Source organism: Pogona vitticeps, chromosome 2 (assembly GCF_051106095.1).
Source record: "Pogona vitticeps strain Pit_001003342236 chromosome 2, PviZW2.1, whole genome shotgun sequence".
NCBI classification, from domain to species: domain Eukaryota; kingdom Metazoa; phylum Chordata; class Lepidosauria; order Squamata; family Agamidae; genus Pogona; species Pogona vitticeps.
Window position 1 is genome coordinate 157,367,171 of NC_135784.1, and position 22,334 is coordinate 157,389,504.

At 42.4% G+C, this 22,334-nt stretch overlaps 1 long non-coding RNA gene across 2 annotated transcripts in view; it reads left to right on the forward strand.

The window, feature by feature from the left end:
• Positions 1–22,334, forward strand: part of LOC140704626 (uncharacterized) — a 51,229-nt gene that overhangs the window by 17,953 nt on the left and 10,942 nt on the right. The window contains exon 3 of one of the 2 annotated variants that reach the window (XR_013541559.1): positions 1–22,334. This exon is cut by the window's right edge and continues 10,942 nt beyond it. The exons of the other annotated variant lie outside the window; for it this stretch is intronic. This is a non-coding gene — a long non-coding RNA (uncharacterized LOC140704626). 2 annotated transcript variants of the gene reach the window in all.

Genomic DNA, 22,334 nt, shown 5'->3' on the forward strand with positions numbered 1-22,334 from the left:
ATGGCCCAGATGACCTTTCACTGCCCTTCACCAGCCTATGCCTGTCCCTCCTCTGTGACATCACACAAGCCTGCCCCCCTAGTCCGGCCTTGGAATCTCCAGGATTTGGTGACTGCTAGCATGGCAAGTTTTTGTTGCTGCATATATTACATGATTTTAAGTTCTTGTCCCTTTTTATTGATTATTATTGATGAGGGCGATGAAACTGATCATCAAATTAGTAACACACCCTTCAAAGGTAGCCAGTTCAGATAAGCGTTTGCAATATAAATGAATACCGAATGAAATACAGATAGGGCAGCCAGGTTAGCAACATCCCATCTCCTGACATTTCAGGGCCAAAACCTGAGACCAAGGGGTAGGTCTTCTGATGTCTTAGAACATCCAGTGGTTGAGAGAGGGGTGGTAACTCCTTCTGGTCCCCTTATTTGTGGAAATGGGCATGCATGGGATCCAGAAAAATGGTCCAGATCCAGGTAGAACTTACTTAACCAAAATTAGGAGTCAAGCAGGCAACAAGATATGCTCAGCAGCTACAGGTGGTTGCCACTTTCCCCACTTGGCCTTGCATCTCACATGACCTTACCTACTGCTAGTAGGACACAAAGGGTTTCTCCCCCACTCCATTTGTGCCTTATTAATACATAATCACATCCCCATTTTTCATTGATGGAATGTACAGTATATCCCAAATTAAGACTTAGTCTTCAGAATCATAGAATCAAAGAAAAGTGAAGTTGGAAAGGGCCTACAAGGCCATCAAGTCCAACCCCCTGCTCAATGCAGGAATACAATCAAAGCATATCCAGCATCTTAGATTTTTCACCACACTGAAAATAAGGCCCTTGATCCCAGGACTAAAATACATTTGTGGTTGATGGGGTGGGGGAGGGAGAAAAATAAAAAATATTAAATGTAATCTGTGAAATCTCTTTCTGTTAAGTCTGATTGCTGAAAATTTCCCTTATCTGGATGTTGGCAATTAATGGTTAAATAAGACTAGATGTTGAAATATTACCAAACATTCAGCAGTTAGATGACGTGGTGCTAAAAACACAAAACAGAATCAAAATATCGAACTCCTCTCCCTATCCCATTTCTGTCACCTTGAAAAACAAGCTTTCTTGGATGCCAGAATTTGACATTTTTTAGAAGGTTGTAAGATCAGATGGTGACTTGCTTAAATTTGCAGTTATCCACAGGATTAGATTCAAATATGCAAGCGCAATAATGAATGGAATAAATTCCAGAAGCTGCTAGCTCCCTGGCATAGTTATGGGACTATGATGGGTTTGCCTTGTGCTAAAACATCTGGAATAATATTGTATTTCCACCAGAGGAATTTTCTTCAAAAAGAGCAATGATGAGCTGAGATCTGAGGGATAAGAGACCCTTGTACATTACCAAACGACTTAGATTTAACAAGATTAGCTGAATACATACTCTAGACCACCACACACACATATTAGTTTCATCTTAGCTTATTGTAATCTCCATTTTGTACTAGCGGTAATGATATTTAAATAATGGTGAAAGGATCAATTGTGTTTTTTCTCTTTTCTTCCATCTTTTCAGTTTATGAGCATGCATAATCTGTTCATGATCATGACTAGTGTATAGTAGTAATTCCAAATTAATTAAATTTGAATAAATGAACATCTGTCTGTGCCTTGATGGGAAGCATCCAGTTAAAATGCAAACAATTTTATCTGTTTAAGGACGTGAGGAGATGTGAGAACTAGGAGATGATAGAGAGGAATCTTTTGCATGGTGCTATGCATTCCATAGTAATGTATTGGGATGCCCCTCCATATGTTCTTGAACCATAATATCTCTTGCCATTAGCTATGTGGCCTGTGGCTGATGGGAATTGCAGTACAATGAATGTCACGGAGGGCCACGTATCCCCCAGTCCTGCCATATTATTTTAAAAAACTGGTAGACTTCTTCTTTTGCATCAGCACATTGTATATATTGCTGGCTGGATAGCTCAGTGATTTGGAGCTCCTTTGCAGCCACAAAGATAAGATTGGGGTTTCATTTCCTCCTTTGCTTTCTGGGAGAAGAGCCAGCCTGCTGTTCTGGCTTTGGGCAAGCTGCACAATCCCACGTTGCCCCCCAGAAGAAGGGGATGGTAAACCATTTTTATTCATTAAAAACTTCTCGGAAGGGACACCATTTAGAATGCACTGATCTGTAGTGTGGTGAAATGGCGAGTGTGTTGCATTAGGATTCAGAAGGCATGGGTTCAAAAACCCAGTCAGCCATGGAAACTCCTTGGAAGTGGGCAACAATGAACCACTTCTCTAGCATCTTGCCTATCTTGAAAATACCACTAGGGTCGCCCTGTGTCCAAAGCACCTTGGTGGTGCATGACAACAAAATGTTATGCGTTGCCAAGATGCCAGTCTGGCAGAGAGCACAATCAGTTGGTTCTCACAGAAATCGCTGGCTCCAGTCAGAACATGTTCATGCATGTCAACCAGGATGCAGACAATCATGCGCATCACTTATAATTCTGAAGTTTGCTGAATTCAGTCGAGGGTGTGATGATTACCCTAATCTGAATTCTCCAGGAGGGTCATGTGGGCACAGCTGCAGACCCTTCCTCTTGGAGGATGAGTTTTCTCTTTGTTCGATGGATGCGGATGCTGCAGTAGATGCTTAATATTAAATTGGCTCATGTATGTTTTCTGTTCTGTTTGGTGGGGGGAAGGACTTTCAAGCAAAATGGATTTCAAAAAGAGCCTTGGGTTCTTTTTGAGGAGAAAGGTGGGATAAAATATTTTAAATAAATCAAGTAACTCTAGATGTGCATCCAAACCAGGGCTGGCCCTGCCATTAGGCAAAGTGAGGCTGTTGCCACAGAGGGCGAATGCCAAGGCAGGACAAAGGGATGTGAGGTGTCTGAGGCCAGAGCTGTGTGTCTTGCATTTCCTGCCTTGCGCCTTCTAAGCTTGTCTAGTCACAGCTACCCTCTAGGCAAGTGGCAGATCCTGTCCTGTCACTGATGTGACAGCACTCATCATGTCAGCTTGTGAACACAGAATGGACGGGGTGTGCATACCAGTGTGGGGCAGTGGATAGATTGACGGGCTAAGGACTCGAGAGAGATGTGGGTTCAAATCCCCACTTGGCCATGGAAGCTCAGTGGGGAGTGGGGCTAGCAAAACTATTCCTTAAATTTCATACATACCCTGAAAACCCTACCAAGGTCACCATAAGTCAGGTGCGACACACACACACACACACACACACACACACACACACACACACACACACACACACACACACAGAGAGAGAGAGAGAGAGAGAGAGAGAGAGAGAGAGAGAGAGAAGCTTAACCATGAGAGAACAGTCACCACCCTTCATGGTACTTTGCTCATCTGTATGTTATCCCTATGAATTGGCTCTTGCTTATATCAGAGTATGTACACATAGGAGAATTTACAGTAGAGGACTATTGAATTATGTTATGAACACCAGAGATTGGACCACAAAAATGCATTACTTCTGGTTTTGTTCACGTATTTTCATGCGTACCTTCATCCATTATGAAGAACTGAGATAGTTCAGGCACCATGAAATGTTTTGGATGCTCAACATTAGGACAGGCATTGGAATCTCTTATACATGTGATTTCTATGTTAGATGGACGTGGATGCTGCAGTGGATGCTTCATTTTAGATTGGCTCCTGCTTGTTTTCTGCTCTGTTATGAGAAAAACTTTCAGGTTAAATGGATCTCAAGCTAGACAGTCTTCTTGCAGCCAATCAATGTCAGATAGCAAATAGATAGGTGAAGGGGATGGACATGCATATCAGCTTACAAATCCTTCACATACTGATGGAATGTGTGGATGGTGCAAAGAAGTGGGGCTGGCCCTACTGTAGTTGGCTGATTAGAGTCAGACCTTGGATGAAAGATACCAGGGGTAGGCAAGCACCAAGTAGTGGCAAGGGATTGGAGGTTTATGGGTCATGGAGCCTGGCTTGTGACTCTTATGCTAAGCTGCTGTCACCAGGTGTAGTTCAGCCTGTCATCACTGTTGAAGGAGATGCATCTGCCAGACTAGGTATGTGGAAAGGGAGGGAAAGCCAGCTTGGCAACTCTGTGAGGAGTGCTGGAGCTTGCACTGGCAGCAAGGGCCCATATGGTCCATTGACCGTCCTTTTTTATTCTCAAAGAGTTGCTGAACCCTTTGCCCACTTTACTTTCCCAGGACCTGTTACATCAGCATCTTCAAACATAGATCCAAAGGTGGACTGAAAATTGTTATTAAGATGATTCCTCTTTTAAGGACATCTGATATTCACAGTAGGAACTTTTCACCTCCCCAGTAGTTTGCAGATTAGTTTTGTTTTGTGATTGGTCATTGGGAAGTAAGCCCATGTTTTTTTAATTCTTTTTTGCAAGTATGATTGTTCTGTCACAAAGATCTGCCCAAGCCACATTTTGGGAATACTGAAAAATTCCAGTTTTTAATAAAGTCTGTAATAGTTTGGCCCTGAGACAAATTGGAAAAACCGGACAAGCAAACATATAAGACTGGATCTAATATAGCTTTTTGGGAGGGAAGATAATGTTTGTGTCTCTATCTCCCAGTGTTTTTACTGATACTGTCAAGAGGGTTGCAGCTCAGAAAGGTGGTTGCCATCCATGCACACAAGCTGCAACATCAGTGGACTTTTTGTGGCTCTGACACAGTGCCGTGAGCTTATGATGTTGGGCTGGCCCCATTAATACGACTCTCCCTGTGCTTGATTGATTCTACACACCTAACTGGTGTGGCAGCTCATAGAATTTGGTCAGCCTTTCCCAACTTTGGACCCTGTGGATGTGGTGGACTACCTACCATTCCCTTTATCCTTGAGGAGTGATTATTCTAGACGGATTTGATGGGAATCAGAATCCTACACCTCTGGGGGTTAATTTTCATCTTTAAATAGCATTCCCTCCAGTTGTCCTCCAGCTTTTTCTAAGCCTTTCTCCCTGATTTCTGTGGAGAAATGAGCTTTCGTATTCATTTCAAGAGCTGCTGGAGCAGCTGTTTTCTTTATTAAATTTTTAGTGAGCCAAACAATAAGTCAGCTGACAGTTTGTCACAACTCATCAAGGAACTCCTTTGGGACGTTTATTTTGATACAACAGTTTTGTCTGTTTTAGATTTTGCTCCTTTTGTATTATTTGAGAAGCCCTACTGGGATATTCATCAGGTGAGATTTATAGAGGCGACGTGCTGTGGCGTATCCATTTAATACAGACCTGAGGTAAAAATTCTGCGGTTGAGCAGCGTGCATGCATGGGTGTTTTTGTAGGTGGCCATGTGGAATTGTTTGCTATTTAGAATTGACATTCCCTTGTCCAAAATGACATAAATAAAGAGCATGTAAAAGTTACTGTTTGGGATTACAGGCCTCAAAATTTCCTCAAGCAGCTTGGCTGCTGGCAAAATGTGAAGAGGAATTAGCTGGGAGAAACACAGGAACAACTTTAGAATTACTTTGGTGTGCTCCTGATGATAATGATGACGATGATAGTGTGTGAGTTTGCGAATCTTAATTCCTTTTACTGCTGCACGTGCTTCAGTCTCTCATCCCATTTAGTGTTCTTTTCCTCTCCCTCTACACCTGTCTGACTTCTGCACTGGCAGTTCTGGGCTGCTAGCCTTGCAAGGCACTCTTTGGCCCACCCAGTCAAGGATTTTAAAAGAGCCAAGGGCAAGTCAAACGAGTCTGGGGAGCAAAGGAAGCAAGAGCAAAACAAGTCTGAGGAGAATTTTCAAGCAAATTGTGTGAGTCTGAGCATACTTTGGGAGAACGGGGACTTTTATCTTCTGCTGGTGCAATGGAGTAGTTAAAAAATAAGTGTCTATAAATAAAACAACCAGATAGATATAACATAAATAAAACAGCATCAATAACTGTACATTTTAAATGTGCATTTAGATAGAAATTTGCATAATTTTAGAGAGGGAAGAAAAACCACAGATCTAGGAGGAACTAGTGTGGGAAAGGCTTATGAACTGATATTATCTGAAATTGAGAGAAGCCACAAATAGACTGAACTATATCCATCCTTCCCATAGGGTGGACGTTGCTGCATTGGTAGTCACATCGTTAATCTCTGGGCCCAGCTCAACCTTTCAGATAACCCAGAGTTGTACCTGAAGTCATGTTAATGCGGCAGGTCTGTGAAATCATACTAGTAAATGAAGACTATGTTTTTGTGCTGAAGACCAATTGCAGAACAAAGCAAGCTAATTTGCCCATTACAGGAGGTGTAAAAAAAAAAACTCCTACTGTGAAAATTTGATGTTCTCAGCAGTCAAGGAATTGTTCTTCTAATGACTGTCTGTCTGTAATCCATCATTTGCCTCCCAAATTGGCTGTAATGTCAGGTGGCAAGGCTGCTGCCATCAATATTATGTTTCTCTCCATATATTGTGTAAGAAATTGGGCAGGCCCATATTATGGAGCCAGAAAGTATTATGGTGAAGTTCAACACACTCCAGACAAAATAGGAATTAGCCAAAAGCCCACTTCAGTTTTCAGATAAGCTTCTTTTATTTTACAAACCTGGTGATGATGGAAGAAAAGAAGGACGGCAATATATTTTCCTTGGGAAACGTAGAGGATGGCTGTATGAAGTTTGCACAAACCAGTTGGGGAGGTCTTCTGAAAACCTGGAGTACTGTAGTTCACAGCAGCACTACAGCAGGGAATGCTAAGCATCTCACCAAACTATTTATTTATTACTTTGATTTGTATGCTGCTCCAAACAGTGCCCAGCATTCAATAGAGTTGGGCTATGACAGTTCATGTGATCTCATACTGCTATAGTTCCTTAGTATACTCCAGAATTTTGTTCTTTCGCCAGTCCAATTGTCTTTTCCTCTGTACTTCTCAGAGTAGGTAAGAGATGGCACTTACTTGTTTTTTAAAAAGGCACTCTGTGTTCGGAATATACTGATGTGGGATTTTTAAGTCCAGCCTGAGCTCTTCTGCCACCCAAAAGCAGGTAGAGGTTCCCCACCCCCACCCCAAATGCCTTCACCCATTCCGTATTTTGTGGCACCTGATAGCAATGGTCATGGAAAAGGAGGAAGGCACCACCAAAGCATCTAATTTCAGTGTAACCTGCAATTAGTCTTAAATTAAGACTAACTAGTTAGTCTTGAAAGTTCCACAAGACTTTTGCTTTATTTTTGAATCACTTCCTTGATAGTGCAGCCACTTCTCTGCCAGCTATTTTAATAATGCCTGATTTTGAGGGTCCCTGTTTGAGGAGTAGCTGGGGGGGGGGGGGAAATCCATCTGTGCCCATCTGTCTTGGCCCTTAGGACCTCCTCACAGCAAGGAGGGATTGAAATAGCCAACAGAGAAGCAGCCATGTTGAAGCAAAGATGGAAGGCTCCAGCTCAAGTGACAGTGAATAGGTGATTGGGGGTGATTCCCTGGCTGTCCCTCTGTTGCCTGAGGCAACCGCCTTGCTCCAGTTACTGAACAGGTTGCCCCTCGTTCAAAGATGTAAGATATAAGATACAAATCTGTAAACAGTCTGTTGCTTCAGCCTTATTGGCAATACGAGAACCAAACCATGTAGTGAAAAATCTAAGTTCATTTTCCTATTATTTGCAAATAACTGAATTCCTCTGTGTGTGTTTGTGTGGCAGAGAGATTAAGTTGGCAGGTGACATACTTTGATTGATAGACATGTTTGGCCTGTTCTGTAACACCTCTTTATGAAAAACGTTACCCTAAAAATGTGAAAACATGAGTCAGCCCTTGTGGAATCTTAATGGAATCCATGAGAATAGAATACTGTAACAATGAAAATATTTTCATAGGTTCTACTTTTAGGCAGGAATTCATCTTTTTTTCAGAGGAGGATGCTTGTGTGGGATCGAAAATGCCAAACACCCATTTTAAATTATGTTTTAACTATTTCAGCTGCCAATGCAGGCAGCACAAAGCGTAGCTCATGAAAAAAGGGGATGGGCTTCTCTTATATCGATTCCCGTTTGTAGCCTTTCAGTATCACAATGATTTTTGCTGGGAGGTAGGGGTGGGGTGGGGTGGGGAACTGAGCTTTGAAGAGTTGCTTTTGGCAGGCTTCAGCACCCTTTTTATTTCCATATAACATAGATATTGGCTATGCTCTCTGGGGACTTTGGAAGTATAAGAGCAATAGTCTGGTGTGTGGTTGTATATGTGGATATTTCTCAATTGAAAAATATCTCTTATTTTCATCGGAAAACAACACGTTACAAAGAAGGGGAGTCTGACATATTAGTTTTGAGTGCTGAAGGCATTTTTCTTAGAAGGAGAGATGTTTGCAACCTGAAGTAAGAGAGTCCACCAAAAATATCCTCACTTGATGCTGAAGTTGTAACTGGCTCTTCACTGAAGCAGAAGTCATAATGCTCCTGCTGAAAATCAGCCGCCACCACCATCACCATTTCTTGTCTGCCCGTCAGTGGAGTATACGTTTGACTTCACTCTTACCTTACTTCTTTTGTTGATGGTCAGTAGTGAAGGGACGGTGGGTCGTTTGCTCTTTCTCATTGCCCTTTCTGTGGGACTTTAAACCTTGCTCCTTCCCCTCGCTTTCGGACTTGTGTTTACCAAGCGAAGCCACTCAGGTGTGCTGCTGCCAAATTATCTTGGACATTTGGTTGGTCACACTCCGGCATTGCAACATTTAAATAAGAGATTGGAAGAAAATCGTGACCAATAATGACTTACCTTATTATGAAGGCATAATTAACGTGGCATTCTGATTGTGATGCAACAAAGATGAACTTCACTACTTCTGCTGCAAAACAGCAGGAGTTTTGTGGCACTGTAAAAAGCAACACATTTTATTTTCTTTGAAAGCCCTTGCGGTCTGCAGCCAGCGTGGACCAAATAGAACTTGCTAGCCTTTTAAATACCGCAGGAGACTATTATTTTTGCTGCAAAACATTAAGAGGGCTACCAGCTTCCTGGGAAATCCTATTGGTGTGGAACTTAACTCTAATTGTTCTATTTAGTCCTATAGTTATAGGGCTGTTTGGTTCCCTACTTACGTATGTTTTGTACCACAGATCAGCTGCTTGTAATATTTCAGTGTTTCTAAAGTAACTAAACATAACTTTTTAAAAGTTTAGTTTGAATAAAGAGGAAGTGAAGAACGGCTTTTAAAAAATGGCTACTATCATCGCAACCAGCCAGCCACTGAGGGAATCATTAGAACTGTAACGTTAAACTAAATAGTTTTGAAAAGTAATTTTCCAAGCTCTAGTTCTAAAGGTGAATTGGCCTAGCCATTTTGCATTCATTCCTAAAGGGAACCACCCTTAGAGGTGACCCAGTTGTTGAAAAGTTTGACTCAGAATAATTTGACCCTAGCATGTCACTTCCAAGGAGGTCCGGTGGCAACAGAACAGTATGAATAGTTCTGAGTAGCAGCTTACACATACCTTGATCCTATTGGTTACAAATTACTGGGCAGTGAAATGAAGAACTGGAGTATGTTACTTTGAAGATTGTTTTCCCAGAGGTACTGGGCCAACCTGCTGGAGGCTTCTGAGAGTTTTAGTCCGAAAAAGTAACCTTTTTATTCTGATTAAATGGTGCAAAAAAAGGGAGTGGCTGAAATCCTGTTGCACAGCTACGCAGATGGTAGCATCTTTAAAGGCAAATTGCTGGAAATCAAGGAAGCGCCATAGGCATTGTCTGTCGCATGCTGAGTCATGCAAGCCACTACACAACGGGCAATGCCTATGGAGATAGCTTAGAGCAATTCACATCTGAAAGTTACACCGTTTGCTTAACTGTGCAACAGGATTTCAGCTCATATATTCTATGTTGCCTTATGTAATAAAAGAGGGTGTAGAATAGTCAGTTACTTCTCAGTGAAGAACAAAAATAGTTATTATAAAAACCTCTTGGAAGGAAGAGGAGAATCTTTGAAATGCTCAAGGAAAATCGTTTGGCATAGGTTTTTCCTGACATCTGATTTCTCAGTTGCAGTCATATCTCTGTAGCATTAACATGACTTTTGGCCTAATGATGAGTTGCCTGTAATGTCTGTTACTGCTCCAGGGCAATGGCTGGATTGTCACTGAAGCAGTCATCTGTAGACAGTGGAGATTGGGGCTGAAGTCTGACGTCAGTGTGACCTACCGGTGTTTCAAGAAAAATTCCATGAATACCCCAATCCTCCGTGTTTTGCTTAGAATGAAGTCCCAGTAAGTTGGACAGGATAGCAGCCTTGCAAGAGTTTGAATACAGAGTCTAAAACTATCATTCTGTTTCTAGTCATGGCCAACTGGATATAGACAGGAAGCCTAAAAGCATGGAATGAAGTAGACAGGCATCTTCTAAGGATTGCTTAGCATATTTTTGTAATTTTATATTTTATTTATTTATTTATTTGATTTTTACCCCGCCCCTCTAGACAGCGTCTACTCGGGGCGGCTTACATAGGTTAAAACACATCAAAATAACATATATAAAAATACAATTCTTACAATTCATTCTAAACAGCACATTTCCAAGATGGCAAGACTCAAGAAGGACTAGAACCTTCAGAATGATTAGTGTGAAATGGTAGCGTTTGTTTCTCCAAATTAAACCATGACGTACTACTGAGGTATGGCGTTTCACATCGATTAGAATGTAGCAGTGGAAAAAAATGTGGAGTATTCCCATTTCTCCATGTTCACAGCGAGCATTTTAAAAAGGGCCAGTGTCACACAAGAATGCTGTAAACTGACTCCTTGGTATGGGACGTCAAATAATTCCTGTTCTGAAAGGATCCGCACTTGCTGCCTTTGTAAAACGGTGAGCAAAATTCAAAAACTGTATTTTGGCTTTAAAAGCCGTGTACATCTCAGAACTGTCTTAAGATGTGGCCTTCCCCCACACAGACCGCCCTGATTTTCATGTCCTGGATTGATAGCTTTGCTTTCCATACTATGAGCAAGTGAGGCTCCTTGAGTTGCTCTGCACAGCAGGGCCTTCTCTGTGGTGGCAGAGAAGAATGATCTCTCTATTCAGCTTACTTGAGTGCCCAGTAATCAACCAAAGACCTGCCTGTTTGTGCAAGCATTTTCCTGGTTTATTTGACTGATTGCCAGCATTGTCTGTTGCCCCAGCTTTTAATGAATTTCTTCCAGCGGATTAGTATTGTTTTGTTAGTTTAAACTATTATACTTGTTTTGATTGTAAACCACTTCAGGATTTATTTATTTTTTTTTAATGGAAAGAGATGTAAAAATATTTTCAAATAAATACATCAAACTAACAGGGGCAGAAAAGGTGTGATGCTCCAGATAGTCCTATGAGAACTCCCCAGTGGCTATTCTAATGAGAGATGGCGGGAGTTGCAGTCCCCCCCACAACAGGAAGGCCACACGTTCCCCACCCCCCAGGTATATAAGTGAGTTCTTGTGTAGCTGTGCTGTTGTATCATGTCACCGATATAGAAATGAAGAAAATTATTAAGTTACAGTGAGCAATCTTTCTAGGCAATGTGATCTCTCCTGTTTCTCTGCCTTTATTTTCCTCCATGACTAAAATGTGCCCTTTCATGAATCTATTGGTAATAAACAACATGTGATTGAATTGGGAGGGGAGGGGAGTGTGTCGGGAAAAGGCACAAATTATCAGTTCTTTGCATTCACAACAGCCACTTGTGTATCAGAGGATGCTTCATACCAGGCCAGCAGATTCCCCTTCTCTTAATGCTTATAATCAAATCTCCCTGCGCTGCCACCCTTCCTTCCCTCCCCTGCACATAACCTGTCAGGGTTGGCCAGTAGGGACGGAGTTGGGCATGCCAGACATTAATTGAGATCTTATGGCTTGTTGATGTTAGAAGTCACTTTCCTCTCACTACAGCTGGTCCAACTGGCATGACTCGAAGGGTCATGTGGATTTCTTGTGGAGAAGGCTGTGTGCTTATTTTTTTAGGGCTTTAGTTTCATTAGCAAAGTGCTAGTGGCAGTGATTTAAGGACTGCTGTAGACTTAAACTGGGGATAAGCAAGTTCCTCTGCCTGTTCTGTTGTTGTCCAGAGGGGCAGAAGATGCAAATGGTGCTCTATGCATGGGTTCACTAAGCAGCTTTGGGATCTAGTTCCATATTATTGATAACAGGCCTTCTGAGTTCCTGAAGCTGCCAGTCTTTGACCCTTTCCATGTGCAAACAGCCTATGCATTGAATTTTACAAGTACTGTGCTTGTTCACGTTTGAGTTATTCTAATTAGAAAAACAACTCAAAAGCTGGCCTATGTTGTACACAGATGCACATCTAACTAATGCAATGATCTCCAACCTAGTGCTCTCCAGAAGCACTGAACTACCAATCCCATGGTCTATGGCAGTGGTTCCCGACCTTGGGTTCCCAGGTGTTCTTGAACTATAACTCCCAGAAACCCCCGGCTGGCACAGCTAGTGGCGAAGGATTCTGGGAGTTTTAGTCCAAGAACATCTGGAGACCTAAAGCTGGGAACCACTGATCTATGAACAGCAGAGCTGTGCTATTTGGGATAGTGGGAAGCTCTGGCTTGAGCATGGCTGGAGCAATGCACGGCTTTTCCTTTTTGGAGCCTGTTCACTTTCCCTCTTCCTTGAGATTTCTATGAATAAGGTCACAATTCTGTGCTGAGGCGGTGGAAAGTTACAAGAAGACCCAGCCATAAATTCTGCCAATTGAAATGTGTCTTGATACAAATAAGGACAACTGACACAGGATCTATTTATTACACTCGGTCACATGGTGGGCTCCCTTTAGTAATAAGAAATACTTGGCATTTTCTTCCACGGCACTCAAAACGGCTTCGCGGACACAAGGTAACAAATCCCTCTGGCGGAATTTTCCCCCTACCTCCCTGCCAGAGCTGCAAACGGTAAGCTCGGAGCTCAGGATGGGATTTTGTTTTGTTTTGTTTAAGATTTCTCAAAGAGACTGAAAAAAGCAGGAAAAGAGAGGCTAGCTTCAAACTGATCCCAAAAGAACATTATTTCCAAAAGCTACCGTCTCAGATTGTTTTAAAAAATAAGACCCCCCCCCTCCAAACCAACCCTAATGAGGTGTCAGATTTTGTGTCCGTGGCCTACAGCCAACATTGTTCTAGAATCCAGTTAGTAGCGTGACAAAACTTTCCTCCCTTCTCCCATTCCATGCCTCCCCCTCTGCATTTCCCCGAAAAGTATTTCCAGGCTCCCAGAATGCTCCGGCCTGTTTTTAAGAGCATGAAGAAAGTGGCAGGGAGAATCTTCTACCTGATCCAGTCTTGGCTGATGGAAAGGGTTCTGTCACTGGAAAACCTGGCTGTCCTTTTCTATTCCTAAGCCTCAGCTCCCAATCTCGCCCCTCAAAATGGTGAACCAGGCAGTGGCAGCTTGTCAGCTAGGAGGACAACCTCAGTCTCAGGCCACTTCCAGTCAGCTTACTCCTGCTTGACCTCCTGAGTGTAGGAAGCTAAGCCTGGTGATTGAAGGAAGCCTGTTTGCAGAGGCAAAGGATGGGCCATTTTGTTCTCTCCTCAGCTTACTTTCGTGTATAAGACACTCCTCAGTTTTTAGTGTAATGATTTTAGGAAAAATTAGTGTCTTATACACAGGAAAAATATGGTAAGTTTTTGTTTGGTGATTGTGCATGGGAGATAAAAACAGGCTCCATTTGTATATTGACTGGGCAAACACATGAATTATTTTAGCCATTCCTAATTGCCCGTCTGATGTATTTTTGCCCTTACGCTCCAGACTTTTTGATCTTCTCTTTGATCAAGGCTGGGCAAAGCGTAGCCCAGGGGTCACAAATGGCCTGTATTAGCTTTGCAGCCCCCCCCAACCCTCCCAGTTGTTCATTTATTGTACAAAAGTATCCCCCCAAAAAGTCTCTTTGCATTGTCTAAGGGGGCTGGGAGGCAAATTTGCTCTGTTCTGGAGTGCTGTGCCTTTGGCCTTCTCAGGGACCCCCCCTCCCATTTCCCCTTATTGTTTCTAATTAAAAAACAGCTATCTGGGGGCACAAAGGGGCTTTTTCAGTACCAAAAAAGGTCTTAAAATGAAAATATTCTTGGTTGAGTTGGGGTATGGCCCCAGAAGCTCCAAGGAATGTTTAGATCTCTGAAGAGTGCCCCACCTGACATCTGATGGCAACATACTTTAGTTCACTGGCACTGACTGTAGAAGGCTCCCTTCTACTCATTCCGCTGAGTGTGGCCCCAGCACCACCACAAACAGTGAATTCTCCTGAGAAGAGAATGCAAAGGAGCTGCCTCAACTTAAGCAGCCACGGAGCCCTGACTCTCAGCCATTTCAGCTGTACTCACCTTTTGTGCAACGTTCAGTCACCTATCATTTAGCTGCAATGTTTTTATTGTGAGGTTTAATGGTTATGCCTTCTTTCGGCTCCTAAAGCAAAATCATTTGTTCTTTGCGGCAAACAAATATTTTATGGCTTCCTTGGCAGAAATTACACTCCTGACTTTTAATAACATTGCGCTGACTTGCATTAGGTAGCGCTGGGGGAAAATAAGTTTGTTTGTTTATTCCACTTATGACCCAGACGGTCGTATTGCTAAATTTAAATGAACTGTCTAGACTTTCAGGGCATTAATCAAGCAGTAAAATAATGTGCCCTTACCACTTATGACAACCAACCAAAAGTTACCAAATGGCACATTTATTTATTTATTTATTTATTTATTTATTTATTTATTTATTTATTTATTTATTTATTTCCTTCCTTCCTTCCTTCCTTCCTTCCTTCCTTCCTTCCTTCCTTCCTTCCTTCCTTCCTTCCTTCCTTCCTTCCTTCCTTCCTTCCTTCCTTCCTTCCTTCCTTTCTTCCGATAAAAGGATCCAAGATGCTGTAGATGCACAGGAGAGAGACTATCCAATCCCAGAGCTGTAAAAACAGCTGGAAAGAGGATTATGGGGAGAGATGTTAACCACCCTCTTAGTGGTATGGCTGTGACAGTGATAATGATAAGACACCTGTCTTGCACAGTTTGGAAACGTTATTCTTTAGGCACCTGTTCCCAGAATCCCTTGTGCTGGTCACGCCAGCTGGAGGAGCCTGGAACTTGTGGTTTGAAAAAGTAAAATTCCCCCTACCTCTGGCATGTCGACTTTTTTTCTCGTGAAGGACAAGTTGAAGGCAGAAGCGAAAATGTCTGGGCCTGTATGCTTCAGCCTTTCAAGAACAGTCTGTTCTGTGGATGGTAGAGGCCAGGGCAATTTCAACTGTTTCTTCCATCTCCATGAGAATTGTATAACCTTGTGACAAGCCCAGGTGTCTGGAGGCTGTGTATAAATGACCCTGTGAGGTACGAGGGTTAAGTCCTTAGTCTTTTCTAAGGAATCAGTCGTTTGCTGGGAAGAAAAGTGCCAGTTCCATGGGAAATTCCTGCACCAGGGATGGGGCACATAGGGTCTTTCAGATGCTGTTGGCCAGCACCTAATCCCTCATACCATTGGCTATAGTTATTAGGACTGATGGAAGTTGCCCGCCAGCTGTCTCTGGAAGATAATCAGTAATGATGTGCATAAGTCCACTTGACTTTTGACTTATGGCGGCCATTGTCTGGGTTTTCTAGGTATATGGAACTCAGAAGAGGTTTACCGTCCACTTCTTCTGGGGAGACCCTGGACGGTGCAGCTTGCCCAAAGCCACATAGGCTGGCGTTTCACCCAGGAGGCACAGTGGGGAATCAAACCCCTTAACCTCTACCGTAGATATATAACTTACTGAGCTCTCATTTGGTAATGTAATTTAAATGGCATGCCCCAACTGCATGAGAGACACTCCTGGAGGGAAACAGCCTCCACGTATTCTCCAAGTTCATGTTTAAACAGGCACCCCAAACCTTACTGAGTTCTGCAGTTATTGTTAGTTTTTCCATTGCACACCTGCTGGAGAACTGGGAGTAACACTAGAGGCCTTTCTCCATGTGTGTTCCCTTATGAACTGAGGCAAGTGTGAACCACGTTCAGTATGTGCCACTGGATTTTGTGGGACTGGCCTCCAAGCAGGTGTTTAATTGTGAAAACATATAAAAAAACATAATGATTTGAAGGGAAACTTTTGTGTGCCTTTGGGAGGGGGGAAAAAGCTTTGACAACTTCATGGGGTCATCTGTAATGATCTTTTTGAATTTCAGATTAAGCTTCTGTACCAGAGTTCTGATTCTTTGGTGTGATAAGTTACATGGGAAATATTCATGGTTAGTATGGGCAATTGAGCCCAGTGAACACAAAGCAAAGTAAAAGCTGAGTGTTACGAGAGTAAACGGGGGTGGGGGGGAGCACAATGGGAAGCAAATGTTTGGATCTGTATCACATTCCCAAGAGCTGCTCTTGAAGCCATCCTGATATATACCTCAAACTGTACTGTTGACTTGCTGGCTGAGGTTGATGGACTCACAGTTTTCCTGTTTGTTACTTCAACCCCCAATTCTATAGGTCTTGTCCCATGAACTGCTGGAGGTTGAGAGTTCAGTTCCTTACTGTGCCTCATTGACAGTGACTGGACTTGATGATCCATAGGGTCCTTTCCAGCTCTGCAGTTTGATGATGACGATGATAATGACCATGATCATGACCATGATGATTTCTACCACTGGTTACATGACTGCGGGTTTGTAAAGCAGAACCCTGATATTCTGGAAAACTCCAAATCTTCAGTTTGTGCCAATCATCTTAATATGGAGTGCGGGTAGTGTTGTGCAAACGTAATTAGGTCCCATCAGTCATAGTGCAAAAAGACAATCCAGAGCTCAGGTTGTGCCAAACCCTACAGTGCAGGGTTTCCAAACCTTGGGTCTCCAGATGTTCTTGGACTAAAACTCCCTGAAGCCTTCACCACTAGCTGTGCTGGCCAAGATTTCTGGGAGCTGTAGTCCAAGAACACCTGGGGACCCAAGATTGGGAAGCATGAGGGCCAAAGAAATAAAAAAACACTTGAAAACATGTTAGATGAAAGAGATTTACTGCCCTAATTAGACAAATATTTCTGTCACACCAATGTAGAAGAGAATAGAAGTTGGTTGTTTTAGGTTTTTTGGGCTGTTTGGCCGTGTTCCGAAGGTTTTTCTTCCTAATGTTTCACCAGTCTCTGTGGCCGGCATCTTCAGAGGACAGGAGTTAGAACGCTGTCTGTGTTCTGGCATAGTGTGTGGGATAGTTGAGTATTTGTAGCTGTGGGATCAGCTTTTGGTCCTTTTCAGGACATTGGGTGATTATGGTGATCAGGGTGTTTTTTGTTATGGGTGTATTGTTGTGATAAGGGGGGAGATGATCTGTACTGTGATTGATGGGTGTTGTTAGCTAGTATTTTGTGTGCAGTGATCACTGGTCCTTGTGGCTGGGTAGAGTTCATTGACCTTTATGCGGGCTGTATTTTTCAGTGCTGGGAGGTAGGCTTTGTTGAGTTTTAGACTTTCTTCTTTTTTGTTGAAGCTCTGCTGATGTTAGTGGATTTCAGTGGCTTCCCTGTATAGAATAGAAGTTGTCTCTATCATTTGTTCAGCTAATATATGTGTCCTAAACGTCTTTGAAATCTTACTTTTTGTACTGCAGCTCCTAGCATCCTGAAAGGCTGAGTCTGAAAAGTAATTTCCGCCTGTGAAGATGATCACAGAGAGTGGGCTGTTTTCACAGGACATTTCAGATGTTTTTGCCCTGAGCCTTTGGGAGTTTTAACGTTGAGCACCAGAACCATGAGTTGTGTCCAAAAAAACATGTCAGAAGCCAGCACAGTTCACAGGCATTCCATGGTTTTGGATGCACTGGAGCACGCCTGCTGCCATCCAAGGGTAAAAGAATCAGACAGGTTGCTATTTGATTGAAATAGAAAGGGGAGACTTTGTGGTCAGTGTAAAATAAAATACAAATGCAAAAATAGGTGATACCTTTATAAATCACTAAAAATCATCATACCATATGATTTTGTGTGTGTGTGTGTGGTATATAAAGGTATAGCCTATTTTTGCATTTGTATATTACTATTTGAATGACTGATTCCGACATTACTATTCTTTATAGGAAAACTGTGAAGTATCTTTTATTAGCCATAACTTGGGAGAGCAGCCCCAAGGATAACAGCCCCCTATCCCAAAATTACTCTTTAAAATGAATAAAAAATTGGGCAATAGCGAATTTCTTTCATGAATATGTAAACGTTTAAAAAATTTGTATTTCTTCTAAAATGTTTTTGAAATAAGGCATGCTTTTCTTCTAAAGCTGTTGTGGGAAACTATGTACCCCATCAAGAGTTTGGACTACAACTTCCGTCAGTCCCAGCTGATGGATCCCAGCCAATAGTAAGGGATGATGGGTACTCCAGTCCAACAACTGATTGCAGGGGACAGGTAGTCCACCCTAGCTTTAAAATGCCCACCGTTTTGCTTTAAAAAACCCAGAAATTCTTAGTAAATGACAACAACCAGAATCTATCAGCAGTTGAAAGTGTTGGTTTTAGCCCTAATGCGAATGTATACTGGTTTCCCATACGTATCCACTTGGCTACCGGGCAAAAAGGCTTCTGGGCTAGATAGGCCTTGGTCACAGTCATCAGGGCTTGTTAGGGCTCGGTGGTTGTGGTGGGTTTTTTTTAAACTATGAAACATGTTGTTGCTAAAGCCCCAAATCCAGCAAAAACAAACCACAAAATGGCAGGGTTTATTTCAAAAATCCAAACACTTCCATTAGGCTTGATTAGAGAGAAGGGAGCAAATGAACAAGAGAAAGAAGGCTGGAGTTTTATGGCCGAAAATGTTCTGCAGCATCTACAGCAGCCTTGTCCAAGTGGTTCACCAAGGGCGCCTGCTGGAAAAATCAAAAGATGGCCTCCAAATTACAAGATGTTATTCAGTCCTTTGCTTTTAAGTGAGGCATAGCTTTCTTCTAGGGCTGGATTAAGACCTTTAGATGACATAAGCATCCTACGAATATAACATAAGGTGGGGCCCACAGCTTGAAAAAAAAACATACATGTGCATAATATATGCATGAAATTGTGGTAATTTAATTGTATCGCATGTGTCAAAAAAAGAGAGAACCACTTATCGTATGCAAAAACATACGTACAATCAAATTGGCGGCTTCCGGGCAAATCTTGTGCTTTCACGCTTTGATTAATATAGACAGATTTTATCAGAATCTGTAAACTGAAAATCTCCAACAACAGCTTAAATCCCATTTGGGGGCATTTTAAACACTGGCTGTTATTTTTTTGGTGGGCACATACAGTGCAGAAGCCATGGTCTAAATTTTAGACTCTATAAGACCAGCAGCTCTTTTTATCCTGAATACCACACAAGCTCCAAAAATACAGAAGTAAAAATAATTTTTAGAAAAACACCAAGCGTAGATGATAATGACTGATCATTTCACTCAAAACACGAGTTTTCTCACTAGGCAAGTCTTTGTTGTTGTTGTTGTTGTTGTTGTTTAGTTGTTTAGTCGTGTCCAACTCTTCATGACCCCATGGACCAGAGCACGCCAGGCCCTCCTGTCTTCCACTGCCTCCCGGAGTTGTGTCAAATTCATGTTGGTAGCTTTTCCTGGTTCATACTCAATTACTTTAGATAGGGAGGTGGTTTTCTTGGGGCTCTTGAGGGAGGGAGGGAGAGCGCCAAGGGATTTGGATGGATGTGGTTTATTAAGGAGGGTGTACCATTTGCAGTGCTCTCTTCCCTTGTTGATGCCCTGAGCATGTGCTTATTTTGCTTAATGCTTAGTCTGGGGCTGCTTTCTTTTGCATCAGAGGTGTAGAGAAGGGAAGGTGTTTATTTTTAAGCTAAGTGAAAATACAGAGATCTCACACACAATAGGTTGGATCTAGATTTAGCTCTGCTTATGGAGTAGATCCATTGATCTGAATCCCATCTCTTCTAGTCCATTTGTATAGGCAAGCTTTCTCAGTATTGGCAATGGGTTTATCATTGTAGCTAGCTGTACGATTAGACTAGAGCTTTATGTGAGGATTGTTTCAGTATTCAACAGCTGATTCAATGGGCTCTCTCTAATTAAGACTTTTTATAGCTTTCATGTGGGTCTTTGAATTCCTTCGATCCTATCCATCGATCTTATGGTCCTGGTGCTTTCTGGGCTAATCGCTGTAGTCGGTGTCCCTAGGTGTAGCTATTTGGGGGAAACCGTGTATGTGCTCCGTTGATGGACCTTTCAAGCTTGAGACATGGTCTCTGTAAGGTATGATTGACCGTGCTCCAATTTGGAAAGGAAAATGGTTAATGAAGTAGGTCAGGGTGAGATTTGCAAAGTTTGGGGTACAAAGGTTCAGATGAGGATGTCACCATCATGTTGGGGAACGCCTGGAGTTGTAGACCAACCGAATACAGTAGCTTCTCCAGAGTCTGTTGTAAGAGGAAGCACGTGCAGCTATGTTTGTCCATACTCAGCTTTGGATTAGCACATAGAGAACATAGCTGTGAAAGAAGAGCACAGATGCATCCTAAAATAATATATGCAGCATTATGGGAAACAGCGCCTCAGAGTTGAATGTAACTGGATGCTATGTACCTTGGCTGGTGGCAGGCATTTTTGGTCTGCCTCAGGCAGCATAGTGTCTTGGACCAGCCCTGTCACTTATCCCACTTTAGAGCAGTTGACAACCCTGCTTGTTCACTAACCCACAATAAGGTCTCTAATATTTAATATGAAGGGGTGGGGAAGGAGGAAAAAACCCCCACAATCCTTCCCCTCTCCAGTCCAAATAGAAGTCCTTGCTATGGTTCAAGACAAGGACTGGGTTTTTGGCCTGGTCGTTTTTGCCACACATCTGGTATAATTCTGTTTCTCTCCATGTTTCCACAAGGTGTGGCTGATGCTGCAGACTTCAGTTATGCTCTTATTTGGGCTGAATGCTGTTTTCATGTTTCCTTGGAGATGTACAGTATAGTTCTTGAGACGATGATCAGCCGAATCATGTTTTTCAAGTATAAATATGAGACAAGGCTCTATTCATAAAAGATAGTGTGCTCTTCCAGAGGATAAATACCATAGCTACTGATTTTAGAAAGCAAGCTTTTCCAATGCCTGTCTGAAAATATGTAAGAATTCTGAGCAGCCTCATGCATGAATTATTTCTCTGCAGACACTCACGCACACACACACCATTTCCTGACTATTCAGTCAAATAGCTTAGAGTCAAAATCTCTGGTCACAAGGTAGCTAGCCATTCTTCTCTGGGACAAATCCATGAGATCAGTTGAGGGTTTGTTTGTTTGTTTGTTTGTTTTGAAAGTTGCATGCACCAGAACAGCACATGAAATTCAGGGTCACACTTGTTACGCCTGGCACATTTCTGACACCCTCACCCCCACGTCCACGTTCAAATTGTGTCCTAATGTGTAAAATTCAAGGCAGACACACTTGGATGAGATTGATTCCTATGTTTTATTAGAATTTAGTAGAACCACAGAATTATGGAATAATGGAGTTGGGAGGTTTCAGCATGTAGTTTCAGTTACCGGATAGCTCAATGAACTGCCAGATAGCTTAGTGGTTTAGGTATCTGGTTTGGGAGTTCGATTCCCCGCTGGGCCTCCTTGGCAGGGGCTGGACTTGTTGATCCATAGGGTCCGTTCCAGCTCTGCAGTTCTAAGATTATTTATATTCTATTGTTATATAATGCAGAGGAATGAGAGCCACATATGCTGCCTTAAGGTCATCAAGAAAGGACAGAATAGAAACAAAAAGAGAGAGAAAATAACATAATAGAAATCTCACTGATTTAAATAAGTATACTCTAAGAGTGACTAATTCTAGACCCAAGTCATTATCTACAAGGGTAGTGGCTCCCATGAGGAGTCTGTCTCTCTACTTTTAAAATGATAAGGATCAGCATTGACATGACTTCTTAAAGGCTTCAGATTTTCAGGCAACTTAATGACTATTTCAGTAGCACTCCAGACAGGAGAAATTTGTGCTCAGTTTTAAGCTCAACTTGTTCTAGCGCGAAAAATCACCTTTCAAAAGACAGAGAGGTAGTTCTGCAAGGATCAAGAAGCAGATTTACGTCCCTTGACTGTGCAAAACTTGCCAATGCAAACTGGGTATCTGGGTGCAGCAGAGAGAATTTTACTCTGTCATGAGCACAGGAAACGAGGTGACTTATACCAGGTCCACATAAACCCTAATCACTTCAGTCATCACTGACCTAGTTCGCAGTAACGCTCCTTAGAGAGGAGTGCTTAGGCTCTCCTCTCTCCATTGTCACTTTCTCCCCTATTTGTGTGTCACCTCTCCACACGAACAGGAACCCATTTTTGATTGGGTCCTTGACCTCATGTGGAGCCTACACACGAGCCT